This window comes from Eschrichtius robustus, chromosome 1 (assembly GCF_028021215.1).
Source record: "Eschrichtius robustus isolate mEscRob2 chromosome 1, mEscRob2.pri, whole genome shotgun sequence".
NCBI classification, from domain to species: Eukaryota; Metazoa; Chordata; class Mammalia; order Artiodactyla; family Eschrichtiidae; genus Eschrichtius; species Eschrichtius robustus.
The window spans coordinates 92930561-92944184 of NC_090824.1; positions in this window are offsets into that span (position 1 = coordinate 92930561).

Below are 13624 nucleotides of genomic sequence, written 5' to 3' on the forward strand. Positions count from 1 at the left end.
GTGTATACTTGCATAAATCATGCTATAAAATTTTCGACTCTTCCCTTCCTCATAATTCCAAAGAATAGATTTCTTTGGATTTCTGCTTAATGCTGCTGGTGTTTGTATATAAGTTGAGGGAGGTATCAGGGCACACCAAAAGAGAGGGTAACTGCACAGAAAATACTAGGAGGTACATTTCTGTGTAGTTTCAAGCAGCTTATTTGCTATATCAACCATGGTGACATGTTGACCCTTCCTCTTCTAGTAGTAGTAAAACAAACAAACATAAAGGATATTTAGGCTGCTTGTTTTATCCCCACCTCTCACAATTGATCTGCATTCACATATAGGACAATGAAGTGCCCTTACCACCATCTTAACCAATACTGGAGAACTAGAGAATGTCCAGATTTTTCCAGGGATTATTTTCATATTCCCCAAACAGGCCTATGAAGGAATCTTACCTATTGTGTTTAATGAAGTCATATCTCTGACAGCATCCCATCATCACCAAAACTGGAAAGAAATTTGAAGGGTCTTAGATTTTACCATATTTGAAATTCCAGTATTTTAGCCTGACACGTTTTTGGATTTCAGAAAAAAATATTTTAAATGAGACAAAAAATCATTTTTATGACACAAAAATACAGCAATAGTTTTATATTTTTATCTGTTCCACTTGCACACAAAAGTCTCATGGGGTTATGTAAAGCAGTCCTGTTGGGTGCTGTGCATGGTGCAAGTATGGATTAAAGCTTAGGAATCTTAAGCTTCAGTCACCTGAAACTTTTAAATTAGGATGCAAGCAATCCTGTTCAACATTTGAACAGAGCAAGACACTGTCTTTATTTTATTTGTCAGGTAATTAATCTGTCTTTTGCCCCAATGAGAGAAACAACTGGCATCTTCCATCAATGTGCTGTACAAAAATCTTTGAACAGAGAGTGCAAGCAGAGGCTGATACAGGATGTGGAAAAAAAAAATGAGAGACCCTTGTGGTATTTTCTCCTAACTTATTTCAATCTCCCATTTAAAAATTGGGAATAATCAATCTTCTGAGGAAAAAGGTCCAAGGAAGGTTTTTGCTTTTGTGGAACAATGGGATTGCTAAAGATTTCAGGAGGCAAGAAGAATTAGTGAGAATGACCATGAGAAATCAGAGAAAAGTCAGATCCATGGATGAAGTGACATTTACCTCTGTGAATCAATGAGAAGTAGGAGCAAATGAAAAGAAAGCTGAACACATTTTCTGAATAAATGTAACCTTTCAGCTGTCATAGAAAAATGAATACTATGATACAACATATTTAGTTTAGAAAGTTAACTTAAATTTAAAGCTTAATAATTAGATTTATTGAAGAAATGAAAACATATTTGGGGTTTAGAAAAGATAATGTGTTCTGCTACAGATAAGAAGACTACATAAATAAACAGAAATAAAACTAAATAAATAAATAAAGAGGAAAATAACAAATTAGATGTTATTAACATTAAAAACTGACACTCATCTAAAGAAAGAGAAGGAGAGACAGAGATATATCAAGCATATATAAAAAACTCCTAAATAAGAAGTCTTCAGATGTTAAAAAAAAAGTCTTCAATAAGAAGATAATGTAATAGCAAAAATGGGGACAATATACCAAAAGATATTTCAAAAAAGAGAGTACAGAATGTTAAGTAAACATATCAAAAGATGCTTGGCTTCTTAGTAGTCAATTAAATGCAAAAAAGTGATACCTGGAATTATCACTCATCAACCAGAAATTTCAAATGAAAATGACAGGTATTATCAAGTTTGACAAGAATGTGTATAATCCTTGAATCTCATTCACTGCTGCTGAAGATGAAAAATCATACAAACGTTTTGAAAATAGTTAGAAATATCTAAAAAGATAAACACATGAAAGCTATGACTTGAAAATTTTACTACTACATGTATACTGAACAATAATTTATACACACCCCGCCAAAGTTCAAGTTCTAGAATTTATATACCAGTGCTATTCTCAATAGACATAAACTGAAAATCACTCATATTGTAATACACATTGGAATAAATTAATTAATAGTTAAATATTTACACTATGGAATCCTATGCAACAGTGGCAATGCATGATCACAACAACAGGCAACCATATAGGCATATTCACAAACAACATAAAATAAAAAAGCCCAATCCAAAAGCGATTTTACTGTGCCATTACATTTATATAAAATACAAAATACAGGTAAAGTGATCTTTTTGTTAGATACCAGAACAATATTAAACCTTAAGAGGAGTCACTAGAATGGGACCAGGGGGCCTCTGAATATCTGGCAATTTTCTGTGTCTTTATCTAGAAGCTATGTATAGAGTGTATTCAGATGCTGAATTTTCTGAAATTTGTCATTTCCTTACAAACCATGCATGTTTTTAGTTGTTTTTTATACATAACAAAAAGTAAAAAAGATAGACTAGGGAAGGTAATTATATTAGCACTTTAATATCCATTCTTTTCAAGGTGGAAGTGGAAGGTTTTAAATACTTGACATTGTGATTAGTTCTTAAAAGGTGAAAATTTGAGATTAATAAAGAAGACATACTTCTTCATATATAATCCTCAAAGAGGAGAGGTAGAAAGGAGTATTATTTTTTTTTATTTAATACAGAATCGTTAAGATAGAAAATAATGAAAACAGACTAGGTTTAAAAAAGAGCACACTGGACTTCCCTGGTGGCACAGTGGGTAAGAATTTGCCTGCCAATGCAGGGGACAGGGGTTCAATCCCTGGTCTGGGAAGATCCCACATGCCACAGAGCAACTAAGCCCGTGTACCACAACTACTGAGCCTGCACTCTAGAGCCTGCAAGCAACAACTATTGAGCTTGCATGACACAACTACTGAAGCCCATGCACCTAAAGCCCATACTCCACAACAAGAGAAACCACCGCAAGGAGAAGCCCATGCACCACAACGATGAGTAGCCCCTGCTTGACACAACTAGAGAAAACCTGTGCAGCAACCAAGACCCAATGCAACCAAAAATAAATAAAATTAAATCTTTTGACTTCTGAGATGACTCACTCACGTGGCTGTAGGTAAGAGGCCTCACTCAGTTCCTTGCCACATGGATCTCTCCTGAGGGCTGCTTGAGTGTCCTCATGACATGGCAGCTGGCTTACCCCAGGATGAGTGATCTAGCAGAAACCAAAGCAGAAGCTGCAATGTCTTTTATACCTTTGCAAGCTGCACTTTGTCATTTCTGCAATGTCTTATTAGTTAAACAGTCAGCTCTTTTCAAGTGCGAGGAGCCACACGGGTGCATGAAGACTGGGAGATAATTAGAGGATGATTAGGGCTATCTTGGAGGCTGGCTACCAAAGTGGCTGACTCGCCAAAGACTGAATTTTGTTTTCTTCACTTATGGAGAGAAAATGGTCAGTGAATCCCATTGGTGCTCTTTGAGATGTACCAAAGCTACCTCTTGCTCTCACCCCCAGCCGTGTGGCTGACAGGGTCTTGGTGCTCCGGCCGGGTGTCAAGCCTGTGCCTCTGAGGTGGGAGAGCCTAGTTCAGGACATTGGTCTACCAGAGACCTCCAGCACCTTGTAATATCAAATGACAAAAGCTCTCCCAGAGATATCCGTCTCAAAGCTAAGACCCAGCTCCACTCAAAGACCAGCAAAATCCAGTGCTGGACACCCCATGCCAAACAACTAGCAAGACAGGAATGCAAGCCCACCCATTAGCAGAGAGGCTGCATAAAATCATAATAAGGTCACAGACACCCCAAAACACACCACTGGATGCAGACCTGCCCACTGGAAAGACAAGATCCAGACACACCCACCAGAACACAGGCACCAGTCCCCTTCACCAGAAAGCCTACACAACCCACTGAACCAACCTTAGCCACTGGGGGCAGACAGCAAAAACAAAGGGAATTACGAATCTGCAGCCTGCGAAAAGGAGACCACAAACACAGTCCCAAAAGCCAAATGAGAAGACAGAGAAACGCACAGCAGTAAAGGAGCAAGGTGAAAACCCACCAGACCAAACAAATGTAGAGGAAATAGGCAGTCTACCTGAAAAAGAATTCGGAGTAATGATAGCAAAGATGATCCCAAATCCTGGAACTGGAATGGAGAATATACAAGAAACGTTTAACAAGGACCTAGAAGAAATAAAAAGCAAACAAACAATGATGAACAACACAACAAATGGAATTAAAAATTCTCTAGAAGGAAACAATAGCAGAATAACTGAGGCAGAAAAATGGATGAATGACCTGGAAGATAAAACAGTGGAAATAACTACCACAGAGCAGAATTTAAAAAAAAGAATGAAAAGAATTGAGGACAATCTGAGACACCTCTGGGACAACATTAACTGCACCAACATTAGAATATAGCGGTCCCAGAAGTAGAAGAGAAAAAGAAAGAGACTGAGAAGATATTTGAAGAGATTATAGTTGAAAACTTCCTTAATATGGGAAAGGAAATCATTAATCAAGTCAAGGAAGTGCAAAGAGTCCCATACAAGATAAACCCAAGGAGAAACACCCCAAAACATATATTAATCAAACTATCAAAAATTAAATACAAAGAACAAATATTAAAAGCAGCAAGGGAAAAACAACAAATAACATACAAGGGAATCCCCATAAGGTTAACAGCTGATCTTTCAGCAGAAACTCTGCAAGTTAGAAGGGACTGGCAGGACATATTTAAAGTGATGAAAGGGGAAAAGCTACAACCAAGATTACTCGACCCAGCAAGGATCTCATTCAGATTTGACAGAGAAATTAAAATCTTTACAGAGAAGCAAAAGCTAAGAGAATTCAGCACCACCAAACCAGCTTTACAACAAATGCTAAAGGAACTTCTCTAGGCAGGAAACACAAGAGAAGGAAAAGACCTACAATAACAAATGCAAAACAATTAAGAAAATGGTAATAAGAACATACATATCAATAATTACCTTAAATGTAAATGGATAAAATGCTCCAACCAAAAGACATAGACTGGCTGGATGGATCCGAAAACATGACCGGTATATATGCTGTCTACAAGAGACCCACTTCAGAGCTAGGAACACATACAGACTGAAAGGAGGGGATGGAATAAGATATTCAATGCAAATGGAAATCAAAAGAAAGCTAGAGTAGCAATTCTCATATCAGACAAAAAAGACTTTAAAATAAAGACTATTACAAGAGACAAAGAAGGTCACTACATAATGATCAAGGGATCAATCCAAGAAGAAGATATGCACCCAACATAGAAGCACCTCAATACATAAGGCAAATGCTTACAGCCATAAAAGGAGAAATCGACAGTAACACAATCATAGTAGGAGACTTCAGCACCTCTCTTTCACCAATGAACAGATCATCCAAAATGAAAATAAATAAGGAAACACAAGCTTTAAATGATACATTAAACAAGATGGACTTAATTGATATTTATAGGACATTCCATCCAAAAACAACACAATACACTTTTTCTCAGGTGCTCGTGGAACATTCTCCAGGATAGATCATATCTTGGGTCACATATCAAGCCTTGTTAAATTTAAGAAAATTGAAATCGTATCAAGTATCTTTTCCAACCACAACGCTATCAGACTAGATATCAATTACAGGAAAAAATGTGTTAAAAAAATACAAACACATGGACGTTAAACAATACACTACTTAATAACCAAGAGATCACTGAAGAAATCAAAGAGGAAATTTAAAAATACCTAGAAACAAATGACAATGACAACATGATGACCCAAAACCTATGGGACACAGCAAAAGCAGTTCTAAGAGAGAAGTTTATAGCAATACAATCCTACCTCAAGAAACAAGAAACATCTCAAATAAACAAGCTAACCTTACAACTAAAGCAATTAGAGAAAGAAAGAAAAAAAACTCAATGTCAGTAGAGGACAGAAATCATAAAGATCAGATCAGAAACAAATGAAAAAGAAATGAAGGAAACAACAGCAAAGATCAAAATAACTAAAAGTTGGTTGAGAAGATAAACAAAATTGATAAATCATTAGCCAGACTCATCAAGAAAAAAAGGAAGAAGACTCAAATCAATAGAATTACAAATGAAAAAGGAGAAGTAACAACTGACACTGCAGAAATACAAAGGATCATGAGAGATTACTGCAAGCAACTATATGGCAATAAAATGGACAACCTGGAAGAAATGGACAAATTCTTAGAAAAGCACAACCTTCGAAGACTGAACCAGGAAGAAATAGAAACTATAAACAGACCAATCCCAAGCACTGAAATTGAGACTGTGATTAAAAATCTTCCCACAAACAAAAGCTCAGGACCAGATGGCTTCACAGGCAAATTCTATCAAACATTTAGAGAAGAGTTAACACCTATCCTTCTCAGACTCTTCCAAAATACAGCAGAGGGAGGAACTCTCCCAAACTTATTCTATGAGGCCACCATCTCCCTGATACCAAAACCAAACAAAGATGTCACAAAGAAAGAAAACTACAGGCCAATATCACTAATGAACATAGATGTAAAAATCCTCAACAAAATACTAGCAAACAGAATCCAACAGCACATTAAAAGGATCATACACCATGATCAAGTGGGGTTTATCCCAGGGATGCAAGGATTCTTCAATACATGCAAATCAATGTGATACACCATATTAAAAAACTGAAGGATAAAAACCATATGATCATCTCAATAGATGCAGAAAATGCTTTCAACAATATTAAACACCCATTTATGATAAAAACCCTGCAGAAAGTAGGCATAGAGGGAACTTTCCTCAACATAATAAAGGCAATATATGACAAACCCACAGCCAACATCGTTCTCAATGGTGAAAAAGTGAAACCATTTCCACCAAGATCAGGAACAAGACAAGGTTGCCCACTCTCACCACTATTATTCAACACACATTTGGAATTTTTAGCTACAGCAGAGAAGAAAAAGAAATAAAAGGAATCCAAATCGGAAAAGAAGAAGTTAAGCTGTCACTGTTTGCAGATGACATGATACTATACATAGAGAATCCTAAAGATGCTACCAGAAACCTACCAGAGTTAATCAATGAATTTGGTAAGGTTGCAGGATACAAAATTAATGTACAGTTATCTCTTTCATTCCTATACACTAAAGATGAAAAATCTGAAAGAGAAATTAAGGAAACACTCCCTTTTACCACTGCAACAAAAAGAATAAAATACCTAGGAATAAACCTACCTAAGGAGACAAAAGACGTTTACTCAGAAAACTATGAGACACTGATGAAAGAAATCAAAGATGACACAAACAGATAGAGAGATATACCATGTTCTTGGATTGGAAGAATCAACATTGTGAAAATGACTCTACTACCCAAAGCAATCTACAGATTCAATGCAATCCCTATCAAACTACCAATGGAATTTTTCAGAGAACTAGAACAAAAAAATTTCACAATTTGTATGGAAACACAAAAGACCCCGAACAGCCAAAACAATCTTGAAAAGAAAAACAGAGCTGGAGGAATCAGGCTCCCTGACTTCAGACTATACTACAAAGCTACAGTAATCAAGACAGTATGGTACTGGCACAAAAACAGAAATATAGATCAATGGAACAGGAGAGAAAGCCCAGAGATAAACCCATACACATATGGTCACCTTATTTTTGATAAAGGAGGCAAGAATATACAATGGAGAAATCATAGCCTCTTCAATAAGTGGTGATGGGAAAACTGGACAGCTACAGGTAAAAGAATGAAATTAGAAGACTCCCTAACACCATACACAAAAATAAACTCAAAATGGATTAAAGACCTAAATGTAAGCCCAGACACTATCAAACTCTTGAGGAAAACATAGGCAGAACACTCTATGACATCAATCACAGCAAGATCCTTTTTGACCCACCTCCTAGAGAAATGGAAATAAAAACAAAAATAAACAAATAGGACCTAATGAGACTTAAAAGCTTTTGCACAGCAAAGGAAAACGTAAACAAGTCGAAAAGACAGCCCTCAGAATGGGAGAAAATATTTGCCAGCGAAGCAACTGACAAAGGATTAATCTCCAAACTTTACAAGCAGCCCATGCAGCTCAATATCAAAAAAACAAAAAACCCAATCCATAAATGGACAGAAGACCTAAATAGACATTTCTCCAAAGAAGATATACAGATTCCCAACAAACACATGAAAGAATTCTCAACCTCACTGATCATTAGAGAAATGCAAATCAAAATTACAATGAGGTATCACCACACACAGGTAAGAATGGCCATCATCAAAAAAATCTACAAACAATAAATACTGCAGAGGTGTGGAGAAAAGGGGACGCTCTTGCACGGTTGGTGGGAATATACATTGATACAGCCACTATGGAGAACAGTATGGAGGTTCCTTAAAAAACTAAAAGTAGAACTACCATAAGACACAGCAATCCCACTACTGGGCATATACCTGGAGAAAACCATAAGTCAAAAAGAGTCATATTCCACAATGTTCATTGCAGCTCTATTTGCAATAGCCAGGACATGGAAACAACCTAAGTGTCCATCAACAGATGAATGGATAAAGAAGTTGCACATCTTCAATATACAATGGAATATTACTCAGCATAAAAAGAAATGAAATTGAGTTATTTGTAGTGAGGTGGATGGACCTAGAGTCTGTCATACAGAGTGAAGTAAGTCAGAAAGAGAAAAACAAATACTGTATGCTAACACGTATATATGGAATCTAAAAAAAGAGAAAAAAAAATGGTTGGGAAGAACCTATGGGCAGGACAGGAATAAAGACGCAGACATAGAGAATGGACTTGAGGACATGGGGAGGGGGAAGGGTAAGCTGGGATGAAGTGAGAGAGTGGCATGGACTTATATATACTACCAAATGTAAAACAGATAGCTAGTAGGAAACAGCTGCATAGCACAGGGAGATCAGTTCAGTGCTTTGTGACGACTTAGAGGGGTGGGAGGGAGATGCAAGAGGGAGGAGATATGGGGATATATGTATATGTATAGCTGATTCACTTTGTTATAAAGAAGAAACTAACACACCATTGTAAAGCAACTATAGTCCAATAAAGATGTTAAAAATAAATAAATAAATAATGTATGTCCCCCAGAAATTAAATCTTTTTAAAAAATAAATAAATAAAAAAGAGCACTCAATAACATGGTAACTCTAAACCTAAGTATTTTCAGTACTATAGTAAATGTAAATGGATTAATATCTCCTGTTAAAGTGTAATTTTTTATATTATGTGCAACTAAATTTTTTTCACAATATACAGGTAAAATAAAAGAATTACATTAGAAAGGAGAAAACATTCCATGTATTTAAAAACAATAAAACAGTAAGCATATAATATGCATCTTAGATAAAGTAGTCTTTAAGTTCAGAACAATTTGTCATTATTGTAATTAGTATTATTATCCCAATTTCTTAAAAATATTTCAATACTTTTTCTATTTGAAAAAATATTTTAATATTTTTTTCTTTGCTCTTTTGTGGCCTAATATATGGTAAGTATTTAGGTGCTAACATAACCTTAAAATATATGTTGTTTTTTTACAGCCGAACAAAACTGAATCAAGAAGAAATAGATAACTTGAACAGACTGATCACTAAAAGCAAAATAGAATCTGTAATTTACAAAAACTCTCTACCAACAAAAGTCCAGGATCAGATGGTTTCACAGGCAAATTCTACCAAATATACAAAGCAGAACTTACACTGCTTCTCCTCAAACTCTTTGAAAAGACTGAAGAGTAAGGAATACTTCCAAAGACATTCTATGAAGCCACCATCACCCTGATATCAAAACCAGATGGGGGGGATTTCCCTGGTGGCACAGTGGTTAAGAATCCATCTGCCAATGCAGGGGACATAGGTTCGAGCCCTGGTCCGGGAAGATCCCACATGCTGCGGAGCAACTAAGCCTGTGTGCCACAACTACTGAGCCTGCCCTCTACAGCCCACGAGCCACAACTACTGAGCCTGATAACCAGAACTACTGAAGCCTGTGCACCTAGAGCCCATGCTCTGCAACAAAAGAAGCCACTACAATGAACAGCCTGCACACCACAACAAAGAGTAACCCCCACTAGCTGCAACTAGAGAGAGCCCGAGCACAGCAACAAAGACCCAATGCATCCAAAATTAAAGAAGGAAAGAAATTTACTAAAAACAAAAAAACAAAAAAGGACCAGATGGGGACTTTTCTGGTGGTCCTGCAGGTAAGATTTCACCTTCCAGTGCAGGGGGTGCGGGTTCAATCCCTGGTCGTGGAGCTAAGATCCCACATGTCTCACAAACAAGAAACCGAAACATAAAACAGAAGCAATATTGGAACAAATGCAATAAAGACTTTTAAAAAAACCACACACAGAGAGAAAGACACTACCAAAAAAGAAAATTGCAGGCCAATATCTTTGATAAATATAGATGCAAGAATTCTCAACTGAATATTAGAAAACCGAATCCGACAACACATAAGAGGATCATACACCATGACGAAATTTGATACATCCCAGTGTCACAAAGTTGTTTCAACATATGCAAATCAATCAACATGATACACTGCATCAACAAAGGAAAAACACAAAACAAATGATCATCTCAATAGATGCCGAAAAAGCATTTGAAAAACTTCAACATCCATTCATGATAAAAACGCTTACCAAAGTGGGTATAGAGGAAACATATCTCAACATAATAAAAGCTATTTATGACAAACCCACAGCCAATAGAATACTCAATGTTCATAAGCTGAAAGCCTTCCCACTAAAATCTGGAACAAGACAAGGATGCCCACTCTCACCTCTTCTCTTCAACATAGTATTGGAAGTCCTAGCCACAACAATCAGACAAGAAAAAGAAATCAAATCTAAGCAAATTGGAAAGGAAGAGGTAAAGTTGTCATTATATGCAGATGACATGATAATATATATAAAGGAAACCCTAAAAATTCCACACAAAAACTACTAGAACCGATAAACAAATTCAACAAAGTAGCAGGATACAAGATTAACATACATAAATTGGTTGCATTTCTTTGTTTTTCTTTGTTTTTCTTTTTTTAATTTATTTTGGCTGCATTGGGTCTTCATTGCTGTGCACGGGCTTTCTCTAGTTGTGGCCAGTGGGGGTTAGTCTTCATTGTGGTGCACAGGATTGTCATTGCAGTGGCTTCTCTTGTTGCGGAGCACCGGCTCTAGGCATGCGGGCTTAAGTAGTTGTGGCACACGGGCTCAGTAGTTGTGGCTCACGGGCTCTAGAGTGCAGGTTAAATAGTTGTGAAGCACAGGTTTAGTTGCTCCACGGCATGTGAGATCTTCCTGCACCAGGGCTCAAACCCGTGTCCCCTATATTGGCAGGCGGATTCTCAACCATGGAGCCACCAGGGAAGTCCCTGGTTACATTTCTTTACACTAACAATGAAACATCAGAAAGGGAATGTAAACAAGCGATCCTTTTTAAAATGGCATCAAAAAAATAAAATACTTAGGAATAAACCTCACCAAGGAGGTGAAAGACTTATATGCTGAGAACTACAAAACATTAGTAAAGGAAACTGAAGATGATCCAAAGAAATGGAAAGACATCCCACGCTCGTGGATGGGAAGAATTAATAGTGTTAAAATGGCCATACTACCCAAAGCAATCTACAGATTTAATGTGATCCCTATCAAATTACCCATGACATTTGCCCCAGAACTAGAACAAATAATCCTAAAAGGTATCTGGAACCATAAAAACTAGAACTGTCAACACAATCCTGAGGAAAAAGAACAAAGCAGGAGGCATAACCCTCCTAAACTTCACACAATACTACAAAGTTACAGTAATGAAAACCGCATGGTACTGGCACAGAAAGAGATACATGGATCAATGGAATGGAATAGAGAGCCCAGAAATAAAACCACAAACCTATGGTCAATTAACCTTCGACAAAGGAGGCAAGAATATACAATGGGGAAAAGATAGTCTCTTCAGCAAGTGGTGTTTTCAAAGTTGGACAGCCGTATGCAAATCAGTGAAGTCAGAACATACCCTCACACCATACACAAAAATAAACTCAAAACGGCTTGTATGCTTAAATATAAGATATGACACCTTAAAACTCCTAGAAGAGAACATAAGAAAAACATTCTCTGACATAACTCATACCAAAGTTTTCCTAGGTAGTTCTCCCAAGGCAGTACAAATACAGTAAGTCACCTACATACGAACCTTCAAGTTGCAAACTTTCAAAGATGCAAACGTCCATTCGCATGTCCAATCATGTAAGTTAGTTCACGTGTCTGGCATACATTGTCACGTGTGTGCATCCTCTATAAGTGGTTGTGCTTTTGTGTGCTTTACAGTACTGTATAGAGTACAGTAGTACAGTACCTTTATTTCAAGCCCAAGATGTCTGGAAGCAAGTGTAAAAGCAGCAGTGATGTAGCTGGTACTGTTAAGAAGTGCCAAGCGATAATGACGGAAACAAAAGTGAAAATAATTGAGAGAGTGGAGCGAGGCAAAAAGATGTTAGACATCGCTCATTCTTATAACATGAATCATTCAATCATTGGCACGAATCTAAAGAACAAGGACAAGATCATGGAACATGTGAAGTCTGCTGTGCCGACGATGTTGACAAAATATCCAAGAAGCATGGAAAAGTGATGGAGGAGATGGAGAAACTTCTCAGTGTGCGGATGCAGGATCAACATCAGCGCTGAGTCCTGCTCAACTTAACGCTGATTCAAGAGAAAGCTAAAAGCCTTTTTGAAGACTTGAAGAAGAAACACGGCAAAGAATCAGAGGGCACATCTTTTAATGCCAGCCATGGCTGGTTTCATCGGTTCAAGGCTAGAGCCAGCCTTCACAATGTAAAAGTAAGTGGGGAGACAGCAAGTGCAGATAGGGTAGCTGTCCAGGAACTTCCAGAAACACTTTGAGAAATTATTGACGATGGCGTGTATTTACCCAACCAGGTTTTTAATGTGGATGAGACACAACTGTACTGGAAGAGGATGCCGGATCAAAGTTACATCAGTAAGGAGGAAAAGTTGATGCCGGGCTATAAAGCAGCAAAGGATAGGCTAACTGTTATTTGGTGGCAATGTTTCCAGTGATATGAAGCTGAAGCCTCTCTTAGTTTATCATTCAGAGAACCCAAGAACCCTTAAAAACATAGCCAAGGGCTCTCTTCCTGTTGTGTGGAAGCGTAACCCCAAAGCCTGGATTACACAGGCCACTTTCCAGGACTGGTTTTGCCACCACTTTATCCCAGATGTAGAGAAATATTGCTTGGAGAAGGACGTCCCAGCAAAACATTCTTTTGCTGCTCGACGATGCTCTGGGCCACCCCCCCCCCATTCATGGATGACTTTCATCCCAACGTCAAAGTACTGCATCTGTCACCAAATACTACGTTGCTCATCCAACCTATGGACCAGGGAGTTATATATAAAATGAGCCATTTTGCTCATTCGGTATACTATAAACCACTAACTTTATTAAAAAGGGATTCATGACCTCTTCCTTCCAAAGAAATATTTCTCCACTCACATAAGTTTAATAGAATGTTCCGCCATAAACTGACTTCCCACCTTAGAGACACGAGATTTGCATCCTGAAATCTCTTTCTTGCAAAAATGTCCAATTAGCATCCTAGC